The following is a 26,768-nucleotide window of genomic DNA, read 5'->3' on the forward strand; positions in this document are numbered from 1 at the left end:
GCAGAGAACTCAGGGTTAAAAACTGGTTTAAAACATTCAAGGAAATACAGTTACTTAAATAGATCTGGAAACTCTTTTTAAGAATTCTTATGAATGCTTTTGTATCTTTTCCCAGCTCTGCTTATAGAAAAGCCCTCAGGGCCTCTTACAACTCTTTTACTTAAGGAGCTGAAAGTTCCTTGGGTTTTCTATAGCCTTGGTTGCTTAGGGAAAAAACCTCTCCTTCCAACATTATTGCCCCTATGAACACACTTTATCAGGGACTGCTTTCTTGTGCACAAAAGGTCTTTGGTCACTAACTTTCAGTTGTCTTTCCCTTTTCAGGTCACCACAAGAACTTGGGTAATTGGGGGCCATGGCTCTGGTGCTAGTGATCAGGCCTGTTCCGCTGCAAGGGCTCACTCAGCGAGTCTGAGTCAACAAGGCATAGGTCAGAGTGGCAATCTGAAAGAAGGAAGGTAGAGATGTTTTTAAAAACCAGGCTTCTGGCCTGACCAGAAGGATAGGACAGATGTTGATTCTGAGGAGGAGTCTTGCCTTAGTCATAAACCTCAGAAGCTGAGGGAAGGTTTAGAGAAGTATTCCACTGCCATAGCCAGAATCCAGAGAATTAGGTAGCCTAAGTGGTTATACCTGGAAACATGTGGGTAGAAAATAAGGGCTGGGACTGATCCTTTGTGTGTTGCACCCAACTGGTCAAGGTAGAAGAAAGCCAAAATGCTTTTACCGTGTATCAGCTGTATAATTTCTTATGACGATCTTTCCCCAGTTGGAAGAAGTTTCACAACTGCTCTCCTATCTTTTAAGTTTTTGGTCTGCTGATGAATGCTTGTATTTTGTATACAGTTGGGTTTTTTACTAGCTGGAATAGTTTCTTTTTTTTTTTTTGTCTTTAGATTTTATTTGTTTTTAACTAATCTCTAGGAGCGTCTGGGTGGCTCAGTCGCTTGAGTGTCTGACTTTGGCTCAGGTCATGATCTCACGGTTTGTGAGTTCAAGCCCCACATCAGGCTCTCTGCTGGTAGAATGGAACCCGCATCAGTCCTCTGTTCCCTTCTCTCTCTATCCCTTCTCCTCTCGTGCTCTCTTTCTCAAAAATAAATAAACATTTTTAAAATATTTAAAATAAATAAACAAATAAATACATGAAATAATCTCTACACCCAAGGTGGGGCTCAGACTTAACAACCCCGAGGTCAAGAGTCACATGCTCCACCGACTGAGCCAGACAGGCACCCCACTACTTGGAATAATTTTATGGCCTGGTTACAAGAAGAGACTTGAGTGTTTTACTAGAGTGAAACAAATTTGCTTTTAAAGGTACCATATGCTTTTCCCTCTCCTGGATTTGACTGTCTATTTAAGACAAAGACTCAGGCCATGGTTTCTCTGTACTATCAAACCATACTTGACCCAAGAGGAGAATGGAGAGCGAAAGGATGGAAGGTGGTAGACCTAGGCTAATGTCTATTTATAACTTTATGTAGCATTGTATTTCAGTCCCCAGATACTGAAGGTCTGTCTCCGTTTCGTAACAGGAACCAGACCTATATACCCTCTATGCCAGAAACTGTGCCAGACACTGTCACTAACCCTCCCAACAACCCTAAAGTTGGCTGTTTATCCATGAAGAAATTAAAGGGCAAAGAAGTGAACTAACCTGACCAGTGTCAAAAAACTAGTTAGTGAAGGGGCACCTGACTGGCTCAGTCGAAGAAGCATGTGACTCTTGATCTCCGGGCTGTGAGTTCAAGCCCCACATTGGGTGTAAAGATTACTTTAAAAAAAAAAACCAAAAGCTAATCAGTGAGGAAAATAGGATTTCATCCATTTTTTCCTACTCCTATGTTTAAGTGGAGAATTGTTCCCCTGCTTTGGCTTCTCCCAGTACGACTTCCCTTCTCTCCCACACAAGGAAGTCTGGCTCAGGGACACTGGTTGACACCAAGTTAACCCATTGGAGACTGATTAACGACCCACCAGAATACTATTTCACAAAGGGAGATATGCCTTTTCAATTAATAGGTTATCTGCTGACCAGGGCCCCTCCTCTGGGTTTAGAGTGCTTGGTGAGCATTCAGTCCAAGAGGAGAGAATTGGATGACCTCAAGGCATCTCACATCCAGACAATAAAGCACACTTTGTAGCCAATTAGTGACAAGAATATTTGTGGCTGCCAAACATAATCTACCCTGAGCAGTAAGAGATCAACTCTGGTGAAATTTTGCCCCTTTCGAAAATCATCATTTTCTGGACTCCAGGCAACTCAGGGCAGATGACTCCTCTTTTTATTGACATTATCTTTAGTTGTTGTACTTCCCAGGATTACTGTATCTCTTAGATCACTCAGCCTGAGGTGATTTTAGCTGTCATCATAACTTCAGAAGCATTGGATAGAGAATCCATTAGAATTTACAAACCATTATTCAGATGGTTTACTTTTGTTTTTTTTTTTGTTTTTTTTTTTTTTTTTTTTAAATTTTTTTTTTCAACGTTTTTTATTTATTTTTGGGACAGAGAGAGACAGAGCATGAACGGGGGAGGGGCAGAGAGAGAGGGAGACACAGAATCGGAAACAGGCTCCAGGCTCCGAGCCATCAGCCCAGAGCCCGACGCGGGGCTCGAACTCACGGACCGCGAGATCGTGACCTGGCTGAAGTCGGACGCTTAACCGACTGCGCCACCCAGGCGCCCCCAGATGGTTTACTTTTGTAATCCCATAAACCTAATTCTTTGGGTTGATTTTTTTTTTAAGGTTATTTATTTATTTTTGGGATCTCTACACCCAATGAGAGGCTCGAACCCACGACCTTGAGATCAAGAGCCCCGCTCTTTTACAACTGAGCTGGCCAGGCACCCCTCTTTGGGTTGATTTTTGATGAGGTTTTTGTCTCTACATTCTGAAGAAGTGACATGCTTCAGGTTTGCAGCCTTTATTCTCCCAATCTCTGGTAGCATTTAGAATCTCCTCTGCTTGAAGACTAATAGATATGATCAAAACCAGTTAGGTAGCTAACACCCACACATATAGCAGGAAGTCGTGTCGTTACATTTTATAGTTAACAAATGGGCAAGCCACCAAATGTGTTATGCACTTTTCTGGATATGTGAGGTATTTTAACACAATGATCAAATGGAGAAGAAGACTATTTCTTTAGACCTTAACCTGTCCCAGGTTTACAAAGATAATGGATGGAAAGATTTCAGGGGAAATTAACATTTGATTCTTTCTTCAGGCCATAATAGCCTTTCTCCTTTTCTGCTCTAAAAGGAATAGATTCATCCTACTCTGGGGAGCAGGTTTCTCTTTGCATCAAAAAGCTTTGCAAGGGAGCCAGCTGCACCAAGAGAACCCTGAAATTCCTGCGTAACATGTTTTCAATCAGGAAGGCTTGCTCCAAGGCTGCGGAGGTTCATAGAAGTAGGATGAGGTATAGTGTCAGGAACCCTGGGGGATTCTGGGGTCTCTTTCTAAATTGGCCACTTCTGCCCTTGTGCAGCTTGCCTACTCTGTGGATTGCTTGTGGAACTGAAATGAATTGTGTTTGAAAGTGTTTTGAAAACTGTAAAATGCTACGCAAATGTAAGTTTTACTTCCAAGCAAATCAAGGAGCAGTCGGTGAAGAAAGGATCAGTTGAGAGCAATGGGTGTATATGCTATTTTAAGCACCAAACATTAAGTGCCCATGTTTATTGAGCATTTACCCATGTGCCAGGCACGGCACCCATCTAATTAGCCCATCTAATCTTCACAGTGCTCTAATAAGGTAAATAAATATTATTGTTCCCATTTTACAGATGAAAAACCCTGAAGCACAGAAAAGTGAAGCATCCTGCCTAAAGTAATATACGTAGGTAATATACCTAATAAGTGATGAGGTGAAGTGAGCACACAAATCCAGGCAGCCTGGTTGCAAAGCCCAGACCACGTTGCTGGCAGCATGATCCTTACTGAATTGGTAGCCAGTCCAAGACATTTGGTATGCTCAAAAGGTTAAATGTTATGTAAGTGTTGGAAGGCTAAAATCGTGATGAGTAACAATACTTTCCAAGAAAAACAAGTATCCTTTCAGGATTTGGATTTGACCCCTAATGCCTAGTCTTCGTATTTTGAGGTCCTACGTAAACCCTACCTCTGTGGGGATGTGTAGCCTTTAAACATGCATGAAAAGTCATCCCTTACACACCTACTTCATCAGCAAAATGGTGATAATGGGGTTGGTTGGTCTTTTAAGATCCAGTTAGGTTGAAAATGGTCACATAAGAAGGTTCAAAGGAAAAGCACGGTAAATTAAAATGACAGCCAAGTATTTTATGCTGAAGTCTGTAATAAAAACAAGAATCAGTTACTCTAATTCTAGTAATTTTACTTTTTTTAGAAATTCACCTGCTAATAATGATTGGATCTGATTCTCTTTCCTTTCCTTCTTTTTTTTTTTAAAGATTATATTTTAAAATAATCTGTGCACCCAACGTGGAGCCCAAATTTGTAATCCTGAGATCAAGAATCTCAGGCTCAACCTACTGTGCCAGCCAGTTGTCCCCCTGCTTTTTTTTTTTTTTGGATAGGAAAAAAGGTATCAGAGTCATCCCATATGTCTGGCAGCATCTTTTCTTCACCAACGTCAATTGGTAGATTTTTGTCTGATTTGTCTGATTTCTTCTTTTTATTTTTTAGAGAGAATGAGAGAGAGCATGAGTGGGGGAGGAGCAGAGGGAGGGAGGGAGGGAGGGAGGGAGAGAGAGAGAGAGAGAGAGAGAGAGAGAGAATCTCAAGCAGGCCTCATACTCAGTGCAGAGCCTGACACAGGGCTAAATGCCACAACCTTGGGATGATGACCTGAGCCGAAATCAAGAGATGGGAGGCTCAACAGACTTGAGTCACCCAAGTGCCCCTAATTTCTTCTTTATTCATTTCTTTTGTTTTACCATCTACATCTTTTGTTTTACCACCTGTATTTCTGCTCAGATGATATAAATTATTTATGGATATGTTATGAGAGGGAAGGGAGAGCCGAGAGGATGAAAAATTAATACCATCCCGTAGGTACTAAGGCAATGCCTTCACTGTTTACTAATGTTTTTTTTATTGTGAAATTAACATATGACTATAGAAGAGTAGGAGGTACAGAAAAACATTAAGCTGACCAAAAGCATGAAACATGTTCCTACTTAATAGCAAATTGAGTACCATATTTTTTATTTAAGATTGCATCACAAATGTTTGGCTTAAGATTGAAACATAAATATGTAACATAAAAATACATTTTTGAGTACTGAAACTTACAGTTTAGACATAGATTTGTCAGGAATATGTGAATTATTTAACCATTCGCTTCTGGATATTTAAGATGCCTCTTTTTTCTTAATTTATTTTTTAAATTTATTTTTAAGATGCCTCCAGTTTTTAAATGATGAAAACAAATAATATCACAATGATATTTTTCAAGATTTTATTTTTAAGTAATCTCTACCTACACACAGTGTAGGTCTTGAACTCATAACCTCGACATCAAGAGTTGCGTGCATCACCAACTGAGCCAGCCAGGTGCCCCGACTATGAACTTCTTGGTGCATATCCTAAGAGGGATAAATACATAGAAATGGAATTATTGGCTTAAAAAGTGCAAACATTTTAAAGGTTTTGATATGTCTTGCCAAATTGCTTTTTTAAAAGGTTGAATTAATATTTACTTGCAACAAAAATATACAAAGGGGCTTGGTTTTGCGTATTAGGTGTTTTCACTTACAAATATTTACACTTATTTATGATTTGCCATTGTTTTATTTCAACAGCTCTTTATATGTGCTTAACACTATGTACTTTTTTTCTATAAATTGGACATCCTTTGCATTTTTGTTGATTAGGTTTTCATGTTGATTTCTCACCAAGTTTGTTAGTCCTTTGACTCAAATTTGTGACAGAAGTGTGCAGGTACATAGCTTGTATTTATTTTGGTTATATTCTCATAATTTTCTTTATAATTGATTCTATTGCCTCTAAGCTTAAAAGGTCATTCCTCACCTATGTAATCACTGGAAAACAAAACATGAAGCAGACCCATGTACTAACATAAAAGGATGCCTAAGTTATACTATCAAGATAAAAAGTAGTGTCCTGCAAAACAGTGTTTAATTATGATCCCATTTCTCTCCATCTTTCTCTCCCTCTATTTTTCTTTAAAGATTTTTTTAAGGGGGCACCTGGGTGGCTCAGCTGGTCGAGTGTCCGACTTCGGCTCAGGTCATGATTTCCTGGTTGGTGAGTTCAAGCCCTACATCCGGCTCTCTGCTGTCAGCACAGAGCCTGCCTCTCTTTCTGCCCCTCCCCCGTGTGCGTGTGTGCGCACGCGCTCTCTCAAAAATAAATGAAAACATTTTTAAAAAAGGCAAAACCACCACAAATACTAGGAGTCCAGGAGAAAGACTGTTGTGTCCTCCCTCTTCTCTCAAATGGTCACTTAGTCAATTCATGGAAGCTCTTACGGGGGCACTTTTACTCAGCCAGTGCCAGGTGCTGGATTAGACAGGCAAACATGAGTTCTTCCCCCATGGAACTTACAGGGTGCATGTATACAAGAGGGGAAATATCAGATATTGAATTATAAATTGAAATATTCAGTGTTGTGAAGAAGTGCAAAATGCTGTTCAGTATCCCTGTGCAGCATCACTTAACAGTACCCTCTACTGTCATTTTCTCCCTACTGCCTTTCTGTCTCCCTTTTTTACTGTGTCTCTCTCCCTTTTTCTATTTTTCTTTCCTCTTCTTGTTCTCTGTCTTTTCTTTCCCTCTCTTCCTCTCTTCCTCTCTCCCAGTTCCCTGAAGACACTATGTTTCAATTATTTTTGCCTCATTCTGAGCCTAGTGCTCTGCTTGATACATTGACAATCAATGGTGGCTGCTGAATGAATGAATCCCAGGAGTCTTAAAGGGTGGACTCCTGCAGGACAACCTGTAGATTACCATTGTATTTCTATTTATTAAAAAAAATAAATCTAGAGAATGTAGGAACTATAGAATATATAAAGTATACAAAATAACAATAGAACACAGCTGAGATAAACTTGTAGACTGTTTAAGCGGGTGTTAGGTTAATTGAAATTCTAAGGATAGTTTGTGTAAGGGAAAATCCTACCTAACTCACCTTTAGGATGCTTAAGTGAGTTATTTCAGTAAGAGTACTTTAGGAGAAATCAGTAGATGCAATTTACTTTGCTTTTTCACAGATGTTTTTTGTTTTTAAGTAGGCTTCCCACCCAGTGCGGAGCCCAACAGAGGGCTTGAACTCATGACCTTGAGATCAAGACCTGAGCTGAGATCCAAGGGTCAGATACTTAACCAAGTGAGCCACCCAGGCACCCCTTTCACAAACTTGATAAAGGTTCGAATCCAAGGTCCACCCTGTGACAGGATATATGGCTGATGTGTCAAAGGAAGAGTAGAGTGTGTAAGAGAAAAAGTGGCAAGAAAAGAGGCAGAAGTAACATAAGGACTAAATCAGGTAGACCTTGTAGGCCAGACAGGACGTGAAATTTTATTGGGTTGCCTTTGGAAGGAAAATTTTGAAAATGTCATCTGATTGACAGCTATAAAGGATCTGGTTGTTGTGCCTGTGAGACTAGACTGTAGTAGGATAAGAATGGAAGCACCAAGACCAAGTTGGAAGGCTGTTTCAGTAGGCAGTAGTGGCCTGGACTATAATAGCAGTAATAGGGATGAGAAGTGTTTAATCCAGATTAAATATTGAAGGTAGAGGGAATAAGTTTATTGATGATTGGCTGTGTGGTGTGAGAGAGTCAAGGGTGACAAACATTTTTGGTCGGAGCCACTGAATGAATGCAATTCATACTGGTCTCCCTGCCTTATAGTCTATTCAGGGAGGGGGTGTTTCATGGAGGTTGTATTTAAAGGGCAGGGACATTAGGAGGCTACTGCAGTCATTCTGGAAAGGTGAAAGGGGCCTGAACCCGAGCAGAGGCTATAAGTATGGAGAGGCATTCAAAGGGCACAGACTTGAGAGATCCTTAGAAGTTAAAATCACCATTTAGGAAACAGTTTAGGGGTTTTTTTTTTGGTTTTTTTTTTTAACGTTTATTTATTTTTGAGACAGAGAGAGACAGAGCATGAGCAGGGGAGGGTCAGAGAGAGAGGGAGACACAGAATCTGAAACAGGCTCCAGGCTCTGAGCTGTCAGCACAGAGCCCGACGCGGGGCTTGAACTCACAGACCGTGAGATCATGACCTGAGCCGAAGTCAGCCGCTTAACTGACTGAGCCACCCAGGCTCCCCTAGGGTTTTTTTTACTAAAATTAAAGATAGCTGAATATTTACCCTAGAGCAGGGGGTGCCTGGGGCCTGTTTTTGGATAGCCCTAGAGCTCAGCAAGTTTCTTACATATTTAAAGGATTAAAAAAGGGGGTGGGGTGGGATATGTAACAGACCATTTTTGGCCCCCAAATTTAAAATATTTACTATCTGGCCCTTTACAGTGTAAGTTTCCCAGCCCGTGCTTTAGTTCAGTGGTTTTTATTTTTATTTATTTTTTTAAAGTATACAGTTTATTAGTTTTTTTTTTTTTAATGTTTATTTATTTTGAGAGACAGAGAATGAGCAGGGGAAGAGCAGAAAGACACAGAATCCGAAACAGGCTCCAGGCTCCGAGCTGTCAGCACAGAGCCCGACGCGGGGCTCGAACTCCCAAACCGTGAGATCATGACCTGAGCCGAAGCCGGATGCTCAGCCGACTGAGCCACCCAGGCGCCCCAGTTCAGTGGTTTTTAAAGTGTGGTTACTACACAGCAACAGCATCACCTGGGAGCTTGTTAGAAATGTAAATTCTCAGGCCTCAACACAAACTTGTTGAATCAAAAATCCTGGGCTTGGGGGCTCAGCAATCTTTGTTTTAACAAGCTCTCCAGGTGATTGTGATGTATGTTAATTTTTGAGAACCATTCCCCTAGGGAAACCTTTGTACCTGTGCATCAGGATACATTATCTTGAAGAGTAATAGTGGTTATGCATAAGAACCCCAAACTGGAAACAATCAAAATGTCAATCAGCAGTACAGGAGATAAGTGTAAATCATGGCAGTTAATACAGTGAGCGTATTCCATAGCTTGTGATTAAGGGCTTGGAGTGTGATGGCAGACTGTGTTTGAATCCCAGCTCCAACAGTAGCTGTGTGACCTTAATTTGATCTCTCTAAACTTCAGCTTCCTCATTTGTAAAATGGGCATAAAAATAATAACTACTCTATAGGGTTATTGTTACGCCTAAACAATTACAAAAAGGAATTTGAAGAGTGCTTGGTACAGAAGTATTAAAGGGTAATCTGCATGTAATATATTATGCTTTAAAGGAACAAAAAAAAAGTAAAAGTTCATTTCACAAAAGTTACAATCTGCTCAAATATTTTTCATGTAACAAAATGATTAGGCAAACTAAGGTAAAAACAATGTAGTTTTTGGAGATTCAGATGTTGGTACTGCCTCTGGAAACCTCAGTTTGCACATGTGGAAAATACTTTAAAATTGCTCTTAAAGGATTAAGAAAACTAATGAAAGGTCTATGCCCGCTTACGTTTGGTACATGGGCGCGTAATAAATGTATTCTTTGCTTTTCTATTTGCCATTTCATTTCTTTTGCCATTTCCTCAGCTCTTCCTTCCAAAATTCTTCTGCTGTCTCCACAGTCTTTGAGAAACATCGCCAGAACCTAGGTGCAAAGTGGCTTCCTTGACTATAAGGAGATTTGGCTTTCCCCATGAATCAAGGTCACTAGAGTCAGTGTCTAGTGTTGTCCCAGCTACGCCCTGGGGCCAAGTCTGGGCCTAGATCTAGGACAGGGCTGTAATCCTGCTATCTCCTGAGATTTCAGCCTTTTTAGAGGCCTTAGTATGTAACACCCTTATTATGTATTTAGCAACACCTAAATACATAACAGGCACACAAAGAAATAGATTATTTTCCCCTCTGTGCAGGCCACAGCATATTTTTCTATATCCCTGGGCCTAACACCTACTAGGCCCCGGAACGTATTTTGCTTTGGGTTGTTAGGCTGAATTTGACCTTCTCGGTGGAGTTTTAAATCTCCATTTCCTAGGATGGGTTAATAATGTAGGTGAATTTAGGGTACAAATAGCTGAAACCACTGGCTGCATTTTATGTTTGTCTAGAGCAGCAACCTGCAGACACCTAGTTAAAAGAGAAAATTACTAAATCCCTTCTCTTTTAACATTAATAATCAAAAGGGACTAGAAATATCGGTCTCCAAAAAACGGCGCAAAAGACACAGCGCAGCAGCCAACCGGGTTCGTGTTCTGGTGCGATTCAGAAGGGCGGCGAGGCCAGAGCCTTAGGGCAGTAGAAAGGCAGCCTCCTTGTGACGTCAAATCAGCGGACTCTCGCCCCGGCTTCAGGCCGGTTCCGGTTCCCCGGCTTTCTGGGCGCGAGAATACGTGAGCGCGGCGGCGTTCTGCGCGTGCTCCGCAGAGAAACGCGAGAAGGTTGGGTCCTGCTCGCGAAGGAGATGCGTGATTGGCTGAAGTCGTGCTGGGGGGTTCCCCAGCCCTTTCGGCAGGGGTAAAACAATAAGAGGGGGCGGCGGCAAAGGGGGCGGGACGTCCGTGTTCCTTGTCGCTCGCCGCAGCGCCTGGCGCCCGGGAAGAGGTGGTTGTAAGGGAAGCGAGCTCGCGACTCTCCGGCTTCCGAGGCTTCAGGTTTGTCGGAGGGAGGGGGTGGCGAGCGAGAAGAAGCCACTGCAGCCGGTCCTCGGCGACTCTCCTGTTGACCTCCGCGCGACGTACCCGCCGCCGCTGTTGGTTGGAGGTGTGTACGGGGGCCGGGAAGGGAGGTTGGTGTGGTGGTCGGAAGGGGACATTCCCTTCGCTGGCCGCGGCTCGAGGCAACCGTCCTGTGCGTGAGCCCCAGTGTCGGAGGTGTCGGGGCAGAGAGAGACATTGTTCTTGCTGGCTGCCTACGCTGCCGTGTGTGCGTGGAAGAAGCCGAGCCTTTCCTCGCAGGTGAGGGATAGGCCGCGTGAGAAGGGAGGTGACTGGCGTGCGTTGTGTGGACGGAGGGCTCCGCGGGCACAGGTGGGGCCCGGATTTGTTGGAGATGAGGTGGCGAGCTGGGAAAGGGGACGCAGCAGCTCCCAAAGGCGCGCTGGTGGAGGCTCAATTCGGGACGTGGAGGAGTGGGCTTTCTGGAGAGGATGGTTTAGGGTGGGGAGCCCACCAGCCTTGTCTTCGAGTCGTTTGCGTCTCTTATTCCCGGTTTCAGGGGAGCGGGGAGGCCGTCGCCGCCCCGCCCGTGGGGGAGGGGAAAAGAGGCTGTGTCGGCGGAGGCAGAAGCGACGCAGATGCGAAAGTAGCGGCCTGCGGGCACCATTTCTGTGCACCGAAACAGAATCCGGGTTTGAAAGCAGCCGCCGCTTTGCTTACCCAGTATCTAGTGTTCCGCGGTCTTTGACTCTCCCCTCACCCCGCACCTTGGGTTTATCCCCAACGTGTTCAGAAACCCGGTTTATGTATGTGTGTGTGTGTGTGTGTGTGTGTGTGTGTGTATGTATGTATGTATGTATGTAACGTGCATCTTCTTCCTACTCTTTTTATGCAGACGATCCTTTATTGATCCAGGAGTAGAAAAGGTGTTTGAGTGCTTTGAGGAATGGGTTTCTTCCTCTTCCCCCACTTTTGGGCTGGGGGCGGGAAGGATAGTCTAGGAGAGAAACATAAGCTTCCCTATATTGTGTTGATTTTTGTTAGTTGAATCTGATTGAATTTTATCTGCGTCTTTAAAAAGCGGATTTCTTAAGATGGCTCTATGCCGATTTGGAGCGAATATAGATTTGCATCTACAGTTTTCCGCATAGATCAATTCCCCCCCCCCCCCACGCATACCTAATTTCTTAACAGATTTTTTTTTTTTTTTCCCCGACGGTAGGTGCTTTTGATCCCTTTAAAAAAACAACAAAACTCGTGCACGGAAGCTGGAACGATAGTAAAGTTGACCCCCCCCCCCCCAATATAATTGTTATGGTTTCAAATTGGGTTAAAATACTGGTTTTTAGGTTCAAGGCTCCACACACCGTGTTAGTCCTCCAAATGTGAGCATTTCCTGTACCTGGATCTCTGAACCATAAACCGCAATTAGGGAACCCTATATGTTAGAGGGAAAGAAGATGAGAATTCCTTGTCTAGCTCCATATTTGGCAGTTAATATAGCCTTAGAGATGTGAACAAAGTTTCTAAGTAAACATTTAGCCCTTTTAGTATCCAATGTTATTTTGATATCCAAAATTCTTGGTCTTAAAAGATAGATGGTATGATTAGTTTGAATTTAGAACGGGATTATGTGTAGTTTCTTTGGTGATAGTACCTCCTGCTTTCTTAAATTTTTAGGATTAGTCATGTGTGTCCCTATGTTATAACCATCTCTCCAGGCTGTTTAATTCTGAAAGGCTATTGGGATTGTAGGGAGGATAAGGACCTCAAATGGATTGCTTGTTAAGAACTGTTATGGTTCAGGTTTTTTAATATTTGGGGTTGAAATATTAGTGGTGAAGAAGTGTTAAGAGTGAAGAGAATCAGAATACTTGTGGGTTTCTTAGGGATCAGAAGTAGAAGAAAGAAGAAAATAAGTCTTAATTTGGTAGCCTAAATGAGTGTTCAGTAGTAGCTGAGCAGCCAGTTCTTGAGTTTCAGTAATATTGGCACTGTTGGTAGCAGGAAATAATTGCCCATATTTTACTTATGAGAAATCAAAAATGAAAATTTTGATAGCAGTTGTTGAAAATCTGTAAATAACTAATTGTGTGTTTAGATTCTTAACAGTTTCCTTATTGTGAAGAATTATTCCTGTTGATTCCCCGTTATCAGAATCGAAGATTCCTGGGGCGCCTGAGTGGCCCAGTTGGTTAAACATCCAACTCTGATTTCTGCTCAGGTCATGACAGCAGGAGCCTGCTTGGGATTCTCTCTCCCTCTCTCACTGCCTCTCCCCCCTCAAACACACACTCTCTCAAAATAAATAAACATTAAAAAAAGTTTTTAAAAAAAATACAAACTTTTTTTTAAGGATTGAAAGTTCATTCTTAGGTTTCTTTAAGACTTTTCCCCCACATTTTACACTGAGTTGATATAGAGGCAGGGAATGACCCCCCCCCTTTATTTTAAATTGTTTTTTTAATGTTTATTTGTTTTTGAGAGACAGACAGACAGACAGAGGATCCGAAACAGGCTCCAGGCTCTGAGCTGTTAGTACAGAGCCTGATGTGGGGCTCGAACTCAGGACTTGTGAGATCATGACCTGAGCCAAAGTCAGATGCTTAACCGACTGAGCCACCCAGGCACCAGTGATCCCTTCTAAAGTCTGGGTTTGATAGGTACAACTTGAGGGTGCTTCTGAATTTAAATTCAGTAGAATTTCATCAGCAAACATGGCTTGGTTACATTACTCTGCAGTGATGGACACTTGATTAAGAGCTGCTAAGACAAATTGATTCTTCGCCCAGAACTCTGGACTGGCTTCAGAAGGAGTAGAATCAGTTTCTTGATGGCTGTGCCTCAGCTTATTCACATCTTTTAATTTCTAGGTATTTTACCTTATTTTGGTATAGCATTGTGGGTATTTTGGGATGACTCCTGGGTTTTTTGTCTTTTATTACTGTCTTCTGTTTCTTAGCTCCTTCCAACAGTACCAAATAAGCTAACAGTTTGACTTAAAAAGAATTTTTTTATATTTTTGCATTTGTAGCTGTTCTTTTTCATTTATCGGGTTTTTTATTGTTTTTTTGTTTTTGTTTTTGATTTTTGAGGAGAGAGGTACAGAGAGAATCCTAAGAGGACTCTGCTCTCTGCTCTGTCTGATGCCGGGCTTGATCTCACAATCCGTGAGAATCATGACTGGAGCTGAAACCAAGAGTCAGATGCTTAACCGACTGAGCCACCCAGGCACCCCCCCCCTGCCTTTTTTTAAATTTGTTTTTAGTGTTTATTATTTTTGAGAGAGAGAGAGACAATGCGTGAGTGGGGGAGGTGCAGAGACAGCATAATACTTGGTCACTTTCAAGAGTTTCTGAACTTTAAGTTTTGCCTCCTTACTTTTGGGGCCTGAGGAAAGGCTGAATCTACAACTACCTTTTATTTATTTCTGCCACTGGTACTTGATCTTGTTTGTGATGCTTTCATTTTATGGTCTGCTACAACAAATTGAAGGTTTCTGCTCTAAAGAGGTGTTCATTGTTGGGGCGACTGACTGGCTCAGTCAGTAGAACTTGCCGCTCTTTCAATTTTTTTTTTAAGTTTATTTATTTTTGAGAGAGAGAGAGAGCATGAGTTGGGGAAGGAGAGAGAAATCCCAAGCAGGCTCCCCACTGTCAGCGCAGAGCCCGGTGCAGGGTTCGAACTCATGAACAGTGAGATCATGAGATCGATCATGACCTGAGCCCAATCAAGAGTTGGATGCCTAACTGAGCCACCCAGGCGCCCCTAGAACATGCCACTCTTGATTTCAGGGTTGTGAGTTCCAGCCCCACGTTGGATGTAGAGATTACTTAAAAATTAAAAAAAAAAAAAATCTTTAAAAAAAAGAAGGAGATTCATTGCTGTTTTGGTAAAGTCACCTGGAGTTTCAGAAGTTCCAGTTTTAATACATGATTAAGTGTTGAGAATGGGTATAGTCCATGGCTCAGTGACAAAGGGGTTAGGCCTGACTACTGGGGAAAGGTAGTTCAGTACCCAGTAGAGATTAGCTATGTCCTAGCATAGACATAGCCTTTGGTAGCATAGTTTCTTTCTGGTAAAGAATTGCATCCTGTCACTAGAGATCTTATTATTTTTATAGGAATCAAGATATAGTACATATAACCTTACAGTAGGCTGAAAAAATATTTTTTGTAGGTTAAAAAAATTTTTGTAATTGTCATTTTCTTTGAGTTTCCTGATTATTTATTTTTTAAATAAGATGACATAGCTCAGCTTCTTAGCAGTTTTCATTTGCGTTATTTTTTTCTCCAAGCATTGAAATAGCCACCAAATGTGACCTGGAATTTCATGTCTGTAATTTGCAGTGAGTGAAATCTCCCCGCCAGAACTTGGGCAGTTACCACTTTTTATAAATTGTGGTCAGGACACTCCGGGCTCCTCAAAGAGTGAAGTTTTGATTGTGTGTTTTGATGTTTATATACTGTGGTGGTTGCTGGCAGGTGTTTGAAGCTAATAGTTATAGTTAGATGTTATGATTATATGTAGATCTATCACCGTGTGGATAATGGAGACGTCGCTTTAATAAGAATGGAGATGCCATTTCAGAGATCCCTGAGATTAAAGAGAACTGTTGGAATACAAAATTATTTTGCTTGGGGCCTCTTTTTTTTTTTTTTTTTTTTTTTTTAAGTTACGTATTTTAAGAGAGTTGTGAGTGGGGAAAGAGCAGAAAGAAAGGGGGAGAGAATCCCAAGCGGGGCTCCATCCTAGCCCTATAAACCGTGAGATTGAGACCTGAGGCTAAATCAAGAGTCAGACACTTAAAGGACTGAGCCATACAGTGTCTCCCTTGTCTTTTCTATTGTAATCTGCTCTGATAACTATTTTGCTATAGTAGATCTGAAAAATTAATTTCATTTTCTTGTCCAGGTGCATGCATAGCCTTTACATTGTTGAAATCATACCTTGTAAGTTTTGAATTGTGTTCAGTGTGTTTTCTTTGGTGGTTTTATTGTCTTTGAAAGTATTTTAATGACTGCACGTGAATTGATGTTTTTTATATTATAGTTGGGGTTCAGTTTATTCTATCAGGTAAGCATAGCAAATGTTTTATAAATCACCTTTTGGAAACCTTGATGTTGGAGGGTGCTGCTTAGGATCCTAGGCAGTAAGTTCTTTATTAGTCTTTCTGTATGTAGCTGCTCTATTTTATTTTATTTTATTTTATTTTATTTTATTTTATTTTTTAAGTTTTAATGTTTATTTTTGAGAGAGAGAGAACGAACGGGGAAGGGGACAGAGAGACAGAGAATCCAAAGCGGTCTCCAGGCTCCAAACTTACAGCACAGAGCCGGACGCGGGGCTTGAACCCATGAATCCCGGGATCATGACCCGAGCCACCCAGGCACCCCTAGTTGCTCAATTTTAATTCCAACATGGTATTAGTCTGTTTCTTCCATCTCCATCTACTGAAGCCTATCTTCAATTAGTTGGTGATATTTAAGCACACTTAAACTTCATAAATTGTCACTAAAGTAGGCATAATGTCAGAGATTGCCTTTTTGTTTTACTAGTAGTGGTAAGTGTATTCACACACTTTTGGCCTTTATTCTAGAGCCATGTTTTCTTTTTTCTTAATTTTTTTTCTTAAGCTTATTTTTTTAGTACTCTCTACACCCAGTGTGGGGCTCAAACTTATGACCCCAAGATTAAGATGTTGCTTGCTCTACTGACTGAGCCAGCAAGGCACCCCTAGAGTCCTATTTTGTAACCAGTAACATGTATCTGTTAGAAAGTTATCAGAAACTAAGTGAAAATTTTAATGTCTTAATTTAATGTCTTACTAGTGGTGTTAAGAATGGGTATGTAGCTTGCATTCTTTTTTTTTTTTTTTTTTTTTTGTAGACCCATAACCCATTTGTATGTATGTTTTTATCATGCTTTTTTTCAAAGATGGAGTTTGTAACATTATTCTACAATTTGGTTATTACTTTTGCAGACGGTCTTTCTTGCCCACATTTATACTTTCCTATCCGCCCCTATTTTACTTTTTTTTTTAAGCTTATTTATTTTTGAGAGAGAGTGGGGAGGGACAGAGAGAGAGGGAGAGACCACCCAGGCATCCTTCTCCTATTTTACTTTAAATCAGTGCATAATTTTGTATTTTATAGCTTTCCATTTAATTGTTTTTTTTTGTTTTTGAGAGAGAGACAGAGTGTGGGCAGGGCAGGGGCAGAGAGACAGGGAGACACAGAATCAGAAGCAGCCTCTATCCAGGCTCTGGGCTGTCAGCACAGAGCTCGACGAGGGACTCAAACTCTCAAACCATGAGAATGGTCTGGGCTGAAGTCAGCTGCTTAACCGAGTGAGCCATTTAGGTGCCTCCATTTACCTCTTGATGGAATTTAGACTGCTTTATTTATTTATTTATTTTTTTTTTTAAGTTTAAAAAGTCTTATTTTGAGAGAAAGAAAAAAATGAGAGTGGGGGAGGGGCAGAGAGAGAGGGAGACAGAGAATATCAAACAGGCTCTGCTCTGCCAGTGCAGAGCCAGATATGAGGTTTGAATTCCTGAACTGCTGCAAGATCATGACCTGAGCTAAAATCCCGACGCTTAACTGACTGAGGCACCCAGGTGCCCCTAGCCTGCTTGATTTTCTTTAGTGGCAATGAACAGTGTTAAATATACATCTCTGTTCAATTGTGTATTTCTTTGTAATGTGTCTTAGAAATGGCTTAGTGGTTATATATGTTCATTTTTAATTAAGTTGATTAAAACTGCAAAATTACATCTCCTAAAGGTTGTAAAAATGTTTATTTTCACTAACACTGTGTAAGAGCCCATTTTCCCCACACCCCTTAACTGGATATTACCAATCATTTTCATTTTTGTTAATTTTATAGGTGGAAGATACCAACTTTGAATAAATTGCCCCTTTTTTTGAACTGTGGAATGTTCTCAATTTCAGGATATCGTGCTTCTCCTACATTGTGTTGAGGGATTTTCCATGAAAGTTCATGAAATAATTGACATAATGAAGCATAATTGTATTGCCGAATTTAAAATTTGAATAATTTACCAACAGTAGAGACTATTCTTCATGTGCAGTTTAATGACTTTAGACAGACATATAGTTATGAAACCACTACCATGGTCAAGATCCAAGATATTCCCTTCACCAGAAGTTATCTCCTGTTTCTTTATAGTCCTTTGTATCTTCAGTCTCTGATAGGTTTAACCCTGTAGTTTTGCATTTTGCAGAATGTCCTGTCAATAGAATTCTGTAATACTAACTTGTTTAGCTTTCAATAATGCTTTTTTTTTTTAAGTTATGAGAAATCTGTTTTTTTCTAGATACAAGTCCTTTATCATTTCAGACTGGTTTGTCTTTATTTTCTAAGTGATGATTCTAAATGAGAAGTTTTACATTTTGATGGAGGTCCAATTTGTCAGGTTTTTTTTAATAATTCTTTTTGTGTCTTACCTACTTTATTTAACCTAAGGTTACAAAAGTTTTCTTTTTAAAAATAGTATATATTTTTATTTTTTTATTTTATTTAATTTTTTTAATTTTTTAACGTTTATTTTTGAGACAGAGTATGAATCGGGGAGGGTCAGAGAGAGAGGGAGACACAGAATCTGAAACAGGCTCCAGGCTCTGAGCTGTCAGCACAGAGCCTGATGTGGGGCTTGAACTCACAGACTGCGAGATCATGACCTGAGCCGAAGTCAGACACCTAACTGACTGAGCCACCCAGGTGCCCCAAAAATAGTATATACTTTAAAATGTTTATTATTTTAGAGAGCATGCACGTTTGGGGTGAGTGGAGGGGCAGAGAGGGGGGACAGAGGATCCAAAGCAGGCTCTGTGCTGACAGCAGAGAGCCCGATGCGGGGGCTCGAACTCATGATCTGTGAGATCATGACCTGGGCCGAAGTTGGACACTCAACTGACTGAGCCACCCAGACACCCCTAAAAGTTTTCTTCTAGAAGCCTAAAGTTTTAGGTTTTATGTTTAGGTCTGTGGTCCATTTCAAGATGATTTTTATATGCAGGTGAGAAAGTATGAGGCAGACTTCCTTTTGTTCATTTATGTTTTTAAAGTTTATTTATATTGAGAGAGAGCACACGAGCACATGAAAGGGCAGAGAGAAGGGACAGAGAGAGAATCCCAAGTAGGCTCTACACTGTTAGCATGGAGCCCGATAAGGGACTCGGTCTCACAAATTGTGAAATCATGACCTGAGCTGAAGTCCAACCCTTAACCAACTGAGCCACCAAGTGCCCCCCTTTTGTTTTTAATGTGTGGATGTCAGATTGTCCCCAGATCTTTTTGTTGAAAAGATAAAATTACTTTGGTACCTTTGAAAGGAGTATATTGTGTAGGTCTCTTGTAATGCCAATTTTTGGGGGGTGGGATTTCTAAAATTTCTTAAAGTTCTAAAATTAGAGCTTTAAGTTCTGATTTTAAAGTTTAAAAGTTCTTAAAAGTATTTGTGCCCAAACTGCTATGCTGTATTTCATTGTTGACCTTTTAATATCAAAACACTCTAACTTCATTATTATAGGAGTAGCATGCGTTCATGTAGGTGACTGTGTACACCTGTACATTTACGCATAAATATGCACAGGAGCATAGGTGGTTGGTTAACTTTAAAGATAGCTTAAAATTGCATGCTTAATGATTTTGTTTCATCTATTCACTGACATTTGTCTATAGTTTTATTCATTAGCTATTGAAATATCTTTGTATTTTAGTAGGTTGCTGCTCTTTTTTTAAGAGGTCTTTAGTATCAGAACAGATACTTTAATAGTATTATGAGCACAGTTATGGTGGATGCTACAAAGACGTCTCTTGAGCATCTCCTGGAAGCATGACACTGCCAGGCTTATGCTTAGCATTAGCACAGAGGAGTCTTCCAAATAGAGGGGAGTGCCTATACACATGTACACACATTATTAGGATTAAATGCGTTAATAAGAGCTAAAGAAGAGATACATAATACTAAGGGAAAGAAATGGTTAATCCTGTCTGATGGACCTAGCTCAGAAAGCTAGAGGGAGATTGGAATGAGATCTTGAGCAGGTTTTTGAAGAATGAAAAGGGGAAAGATTCGGTGGTATGAGGTTTCGAGGAGATAGTCATCCCCTAAAAATTCTTTTTTGGCTTTGGCTTAGAATATTCACTTCATTTTCTGCATGTCCAGTTTCTTCCTGTTCCAGTTTTCAAGTGGTATATTCTTTGTGGTAGGGCTGTAGCATTTATCACATAATTGTGTTTAGGACTTCTGTCTCCCACTGGACTGTAAATTTCTTTGGAGCAGCAGATGAAGTCCTTCATGTTCACCATTGTTTTTCCTTGCATAATTTCTGACACATGTAGAGTGGACATTCAATAAACATTGAAAGAATGCGTGTTGTCTCACCTATTCACCCAGCATATGTTGAATGAGGTAAGACAGTGGCCTAAAGAATGAAAATCGCAGGTTCAGGGAATGATGGGGAGTGGCATAGTGTTCTTCAAACACAGAATTTGTTACAGAGGTGAGAAATGTGATGGGAGATAAATTTGAAAAGTTGGTTAGGACCATGAATTTCAGGCTGGATTTTTGTGTAATGCCTTATGCTTCAAACTGAATGCAGATGTTTGTATTTAAAGTATGCTGCACATGATAAGCTTGGAAGACTTGAAGATGTAAAGAATGTGAATTCAGTGGGAGCAGAAAGGATGAGACAAATTGCAGAAGACTTTTGAGTTGTTAGGATTTCATCATTTGAAGCTTAAAGAAGGAAAATCATTTAGGACTGAGCATTTGAGCCAAGAAGATGGTGCCATTAACAGAAATAAAGTTTTTTGTGTATCTGGGGAGGGTTGCATATATTGAGTAACCTGTGAAGTCACATGTGGGTATTCAGCAGGGGGTTAAAAATGTAAAATTTGAGTCTATGGTAGAGACCAGCTATCCTTTTTAGGTAGATATGAGAGCTAAAGCCCTTAGATTGTGAAACTGCCAGGTTAGAAGACAGAATTTTGAGAACTTCTGCATTTTGATGAGAAGGAAAGTTGCCTTATCATAGAAATCTAAAAGCATTAGGAGTAGGCTATCAACAATGGTAATGCAGATAAGAGGAAGACTGAGGAAGGTCTTTGGAGTTTTCAGAATTGTGACTTTCTGGAGAATTATATTTAAGGGAGAGCCCAGATTATAATATTTGAGAGTGGAGGAGAGATGAGGAAGACTAATGCACAGTTATTAATTTAGGGAACAATATGATTAATAAAAAGTACTTTGAGAATCCAGAGGAAAGATAGTTATAGTCTTTTGAATCAGGAAAGGTTTTCAGGGGGACAATACCTGGGCCCAAATAAATGCATGGGGTTTCAATCATTAAAGATAGGGAGGGATGGAGTGAGTATTGGAGTAGGAATCTTGTTTAGTAGACTTCTAGAATCGTAGTGTTGGAGCAACCTAAATGTTGTTAGACATAGACTGTTTTACTAGATTTCTGCTAAATTGTGCAGAATTGTGTCTCTGAGATAAATACCTACATTGACTGGCTATTTATGAAGTAGCTCTATTCTGGTTATTCTTGGATTATTTGAACCTAAATCTACCTTCCTGTGATGTCCATTTACTCTTTATCCAGTACTTGTACAAAGTAGAATAGAATTGTCAGCTCATTTTAGACATTATATTGTAGCCTGAGATTGTGTGCTTTAGGGGCAGCTCCATTATACCAGTTAGTGATTTACCCAACCTTTAACCAAAAAGTGAGCAAACAAATCTTAAGTACTTAACTAGAAGCTGAAGTTTTAATCAAGGAAGGAACCAAAAGTTCCTTTTGTTGATACCAAAGGTATCAAAATAGCCAAAGGAACCAGTTCCTTTGATTTTTTTTTTTTTTAACTTACTTTGAAATTGAAGTATATTGTAAGATGAAGCCCAGTGTGACTGTCTTTTCTCTTATTTGTGTATATGTGTTAATTTTCTTTCCTCCACTCCTCTCTCACTGGTATTAAGAGATTCAGAAAAGATAGTGCCAGTTGATACAGAGCAATTTCCCATGAGAGCTGGAGTAGCTATGCTTCAGGAATTAGTCTAGGCAAATGGAGAAGAAACATTTTAAGAAACAAGAATGAATAAAAGGATGTTGATAAAGATACACAGGGATTAAGTGGGGTAAAGTTGGAAAGTAGGATGATCTCTGAAGTAGTTGAGGCTCTGTAAATTATATCTCGGAGGCCACATATAATCATGTTGGTATTTGGATGAATAGATAGGACTGATTATTTTTAATTGACATGGAAAAGTGAATTTATATTGTGCATCCCAGTGTGACACAAATCTCCATATTTTCAAATGTTCATAGGAAAAAGTGGGGTTTAATACATAGAATTTTACTTTATCCAAAAAGATGTTAGATGATAATTGCTCTTAATCTTGGAAGGTGCTAGAGGCTAACAACCACATGAAGATTCCCTTTTACAGAAGAATCCTTTAATCTCGGCTATCTTTGTTGAACTGTATCGTCTTGTAGGTTTGACCAGAGGTCACATCTCAATTTATAAATTAGAAAATTGAGATCCCAAAAGCTAACTCTTTCATTGGTCTTAGATAGTTAAAATCTTTCTTAGTCCCATGTTCAGAGGTTTCTTTTTGATCATTAAAAAAAAAAAAAAAAAATGGAAGGACCCAAATCCCAGAAATTGCTTACCTATGAGTTGAATACTTTGCTGTGAATAATAAGAATTGCACAGTTGTTCTTGTAATCACATTTATTCTGAATGTGTAATTTGGTTCTTTTGTTTTTCCTCTTGACTAGATTGTGATATACATTGGCTGTGCATGAATTATAAATGCAAACTTAAGGGGTGCCTGGGTGGCTCAGTGGGTTAAATTTCTGACTCTTGATTATCAGCTCAGGTCATGATCTCAGTTTGTGAGATTAACTTTACCACAGCCCAAGGAGCCTGCTTGGGACTCTCTTCCCTCCTCCCCCCTCCCCGCCTGCTCATGCATGCACTTGCTCTCTCTTTCTCTCTGTCTCTCAAAATAAATAAACATTAAAAAAGTATATATAATTTTCACATTAATTTTACTAGATAAGTACTTCACACTTATTCAAAATAAAAATACTGTGTAGCTTTAGCTTTGTTACTTTAAATATATAGCAAATGAGAGTTCTTTTATGCATTAGGGTTTGTTAATCCTTACTGGAAGTTTTAGGTTTTGGAGGAAACTAATGGCACCTGAAATGACAGTATCTGATTCTGCTTTGTGAATTTTTTCTTTTCTCTCTCTCTCTCTCTTTTTTTTTTTTTTTTTTTTTTTTTTTATGAGTTGGTTTATTTGTAAGTGGTACAGAATTCAAGGGAGAACAAAAGACTGAAGAACAGACTGGCAGGATTCTAGGTTGGGTTTGCTCTGACCTCAGAGTAAGGTAGAAATAGCTAAGTAACAAGAAATAAAGAGATGAGCCCCCGCTGTATGTTGTTTCTTTTTTTCTTTTTTTTCCAAAGTTTATTCTTGAATGTACAGAAGGCTCCAACACAACACTTCTTTCTACCTCTTGGTGGCAACAGATTTTATGGCAGAGAATGCAGATGTTTTAAACAGCAGTAAGGATCACTATCTCCTGATGGAGACAGAAGAAACTGCTTACTTTTTGCTAGATTTCTCCATTCCTCCTGTGGCCAGAGGAGCCTTCCCCCATGGCCTTCACTTTACCTCTTCTAGCTGCTTCAGGGGCTTCTTCTTGCCACTGCCCTATCCCTAGACCCTGCCACTGGAAGCAGTGAATTAACTTTTTTTCTTTTTTTGGATTCACTATTTTTGAAAGCAAGTAAGATGCTATTTAAAAATTTAAACAGATTTGTTGTTTACTATTTCAAGACAGTTGTAAAAGGAGAGAGCATTATGTGAAAACTGAATTGGGAGTCACTGGGATTATATAGAGCTACATTTTTTAAAACTTTTTTTAATGTTTATTATTTAATTTTTTCATTTTTGAGAGAGAGAGACACAGCACAAGTGGGGGGTGGGGTGGGCAGAGAGAGAGGGAGACACAGAATCTGAAGCAGGCTCCAGGCTCTGAGCTGTCAGCACAGAACTTGACGCAGGGCTCGAACCCACAAACTGCTAGATCATGACCTGAGCCAAAGTCAGACACTTAACCGACCGAGCCACACAGGAGCTACAGAGCTACAGTCTTCCTATAGGCTCTGCTGTGGTTGATAACCTGATTTTTATTTAAATGTTTTTAAATAATGTTTTATTTAATAAAATTTTAAATAAAATAATTTTAAATAATGTTTTTATTTAAATGTTTTTAAATAATGTTTTAAATAATGTTTTATCACAGTTGTAATGATTATGGCAGCTTATTTTTGGCTGTAAAATTTTTTGTTTAAAGGAAACCTACATTGAGATTTATTTGTTAAGCAGGAATTTAAACTCATCCCAGTTGACCTATAGGTACACATAGATACTGTGAATTTTTTCCAGTACTTTTAAGTGTAGTAGGAAAGGATGTTTAATTATAAATATATATTTAAACAAGTAATATTTAACTTTTTACTTTTTTTTTCTCTTTTCTGATTCTTAATAATTTTGACTGTTCTGGGGGCTATAATCATGTTAGTAATTTTTTTTTTAAGTTTCATGTATTTTGAGAGCGAGAAGGAGGGGAAGGGAGGGAAGGGCAGAGAGAGAGAGGGAGCGAGAGAATCTCAAGCAGTCTCCACACTCATCGCAGAGCCCTACTGGGAGTTCAATCTCAAGACTGCAAGATCATGACCTGAACTGGTTCAAGAGTCAAATGCTCAACTGACTGAGCCACACAGGCACCTTGTAAGGCATTTACTTTAAGTGATTGTATTTCTGGACACCTGGGTGTTTCAGTCAGTTAAGTGTTCAACCTTGGCTCAACTCAGGTCACCATCTAATGGTTTGTGAGTTTGAGTCCTACCTTGGGCTCTGTGCTCTCAGCGCAGAGCCTGCTTCAGATCTCTGTCTCCCTTTCTCTCTCCCTCTCTCTCTCTTTCTCCCTGTCAGAAATAAACATGAAAAAAGTAAGTGATTGTGTTTCTATTTTTATTTTCTATTTGTTTTCTTTTTAATTTTTTAAGCCCCCTCCCTGTCAGCACAAACCCTCCCTCCCTTGCTTTGATTGTGTTTGTTTTTCTTGATCTGGCCTTTGAGATTTGAGCTTAACAGTACTTTATCATAGTGCCTAACCATTCTGTTCCCTATGTGCTTGTTTATATTCCACGACAAATTATAAACTTTACATTATTACGTTAATTTTAGGTGTATGATATACTGATTCAGTGCTTCTATACATCACCCTGTACCTGTCCCCCCACCCCTTTCCCATCTGGTAATCATCAGTTCTCTATAATTAAGAGTCTGTTTGTTTGTTTTCTTTCCCCTTCCTCCCCGCCCCTCATTTATTTATTTATTTACTTATTAAAATAGGCTCCATGTCTGATGTGCGGCTCAAACTCATAACCCTGAGATCAAGAGTCTCCAGCTCTACCAACCGGCACTCCCAAGAGTCTGTTTCTTGATTTGTCTCTCTTATTTTTTTCCCTTTGCTTCTTTGTTTTGTTTCATAAATTTCACCAGATTGTAAACTTTTTTTTTTCATTTTTAAAATTTTTATTTATTTTTTTAATTTGCATCCAAATTAGTTAGCATATAGTGCAACAGTGATTTCAGGAGTAGATTCCTTAGTGCCCCTTACCCATTTAGCCCATCCCCCCTCCAGCAACCCTCTGTTTGTTCTCCATATTTAAGAGTCTCCTATGTTTTGTCCCCTTCCCTGTTCTTATATTATTTTTGCTTCCCTTCCCTTATGTTCATCTGTTCTGTGTCTTAAAGTCCTCATATGAGAGAAGTCATGTGATATTTGTCTTTCTCTGACTTATTTGGCTTAGCATAATACCCTCTAGTTCTATCCACATAGTTCCAAATGGCAAGATTTCATTCTTTTTGATTGCCACGTAATTCTCCATTGTGTATATATATACACCACATCTTTATCCATTCATCCATCGATGGACATTTGGGCTCTCTCCATACTTAGGCTATTGTTGATAGTGCTGCTGTAAACATTGGGGTGCATGTGCCCCTTCAAAACAGCACACCTGTATCCCGTGGATAAATTCCTAGTAGATAAATGGCTGGGTCGTAGGGTAGTTCTATTTTTTAATTTTTTGAGGAACCTCTATACTGTCTTCCAGAGTGGCTGCACCAGTTTGCATTCCCACCAGCAATGCAAAAGAGACCCTCTTTCTCCAAATCCTCACCAACATCTGTTGTTGCCTGAGTTGTTAATGTTAGCTGTTCTGAGGGGTGTGAGGTGGTATCTCATTGTGGTTTTGGTGTGTATTTCCCTGATGATGAGTGATGTTGAGCATTTTTTCGTGTTTCGGTTGGCCATCTGGATGTCTTTCTCGGAGAAGTGTCTATTCATGTCTTTTTCCCGTTTCTTCACTGGATTATTTGGTTTTTGGGTAGATTATAAACTTCTTTAGCCCTATCTTAATCTTGTTCATCAGGTATCCCCTTTATTAATAGCACCTGGCAATGTAGTAAATGCTTACTTAGTTAATGGAAAGAAATAACTGGACGTAGGCCAAATGTAAAACATATTGTCTGCTGATTTTTAAAAAATTTTTTAAATATATTTATTTATTTTTAGGAGAGCATTAGTGGGATAGGGGTGGGGGAGGGACAGGACATAGGACCCTAAGTGGGCTCTGCACTGACAGGCTGACAGTAGGAGGCCCAATCTGGGGTTCAAACTCCCGAATTGTGAGATCATGACCTGAGCCAAAGTTGGACAGCCCAACCGACTGAGCCACTCAGGTGCACCAGGTTATTGCTTATTTTTTATGGTAATCATTATCATTTTGAAGGCAGTGAAATAATTCCAAGGAGAGAGAATACAAAGAAGATACAAGTCTATAGTTTCCCATGATAAGTGTAATCTCCTGGTCCTAACTGGTGCCTTTGTCTGACTTTTAAAAATAAACCATTGGAATCCAAGGACATAG

At 39.9% G+C, this 26,768-nt stretch overlaps 1 protein-coding gene across 4 annotated transcripts in view; it reads left to right on the forward strand.

Moving 5' to 3' along the window:
* Positions 1-26,768, forward strand: part of G3BP2 (G3BP stress granule assembly factor 2) — a 78,435-nt gene that overhangs the window by 33,993 nt on the left and 17,674 nt on the right. For 2 of the 4 annotated variants that reach the window (XM_019467333.2, XM_019467351.2), the window contains exon 1: positions 10,719-10,827. The exons of 1 other annotated variant lie outside the window; for it this stretch is intronic. The gene's annotated coding sequence lies outside the window, so the exon portion shown is untranslated. Of the gene's footprint in view, positions 1-10,718; positions 10,828-10,906; positions 11,022-26,768 lie in introns of those variants that run through there. One more of the 4 variants, XM_019467348.2, reaches the window with a different exon arrangement.

This window comes from Panthera pardus, unplaced genomic scaffold, assembly GCF_024362965.1.
Source record: "Panthera pardus isolate Hobbes unplaced genomic scaffold, ASM2436296v1 HiC_scaffold_13, whole genome shotgun sequence".
Classification (NCBI taxonomy): Eukaryota; Metazoa; Chordata; class Mammalia; order Carnivora; family Felidae; genus Panthera; species Panthera pardus.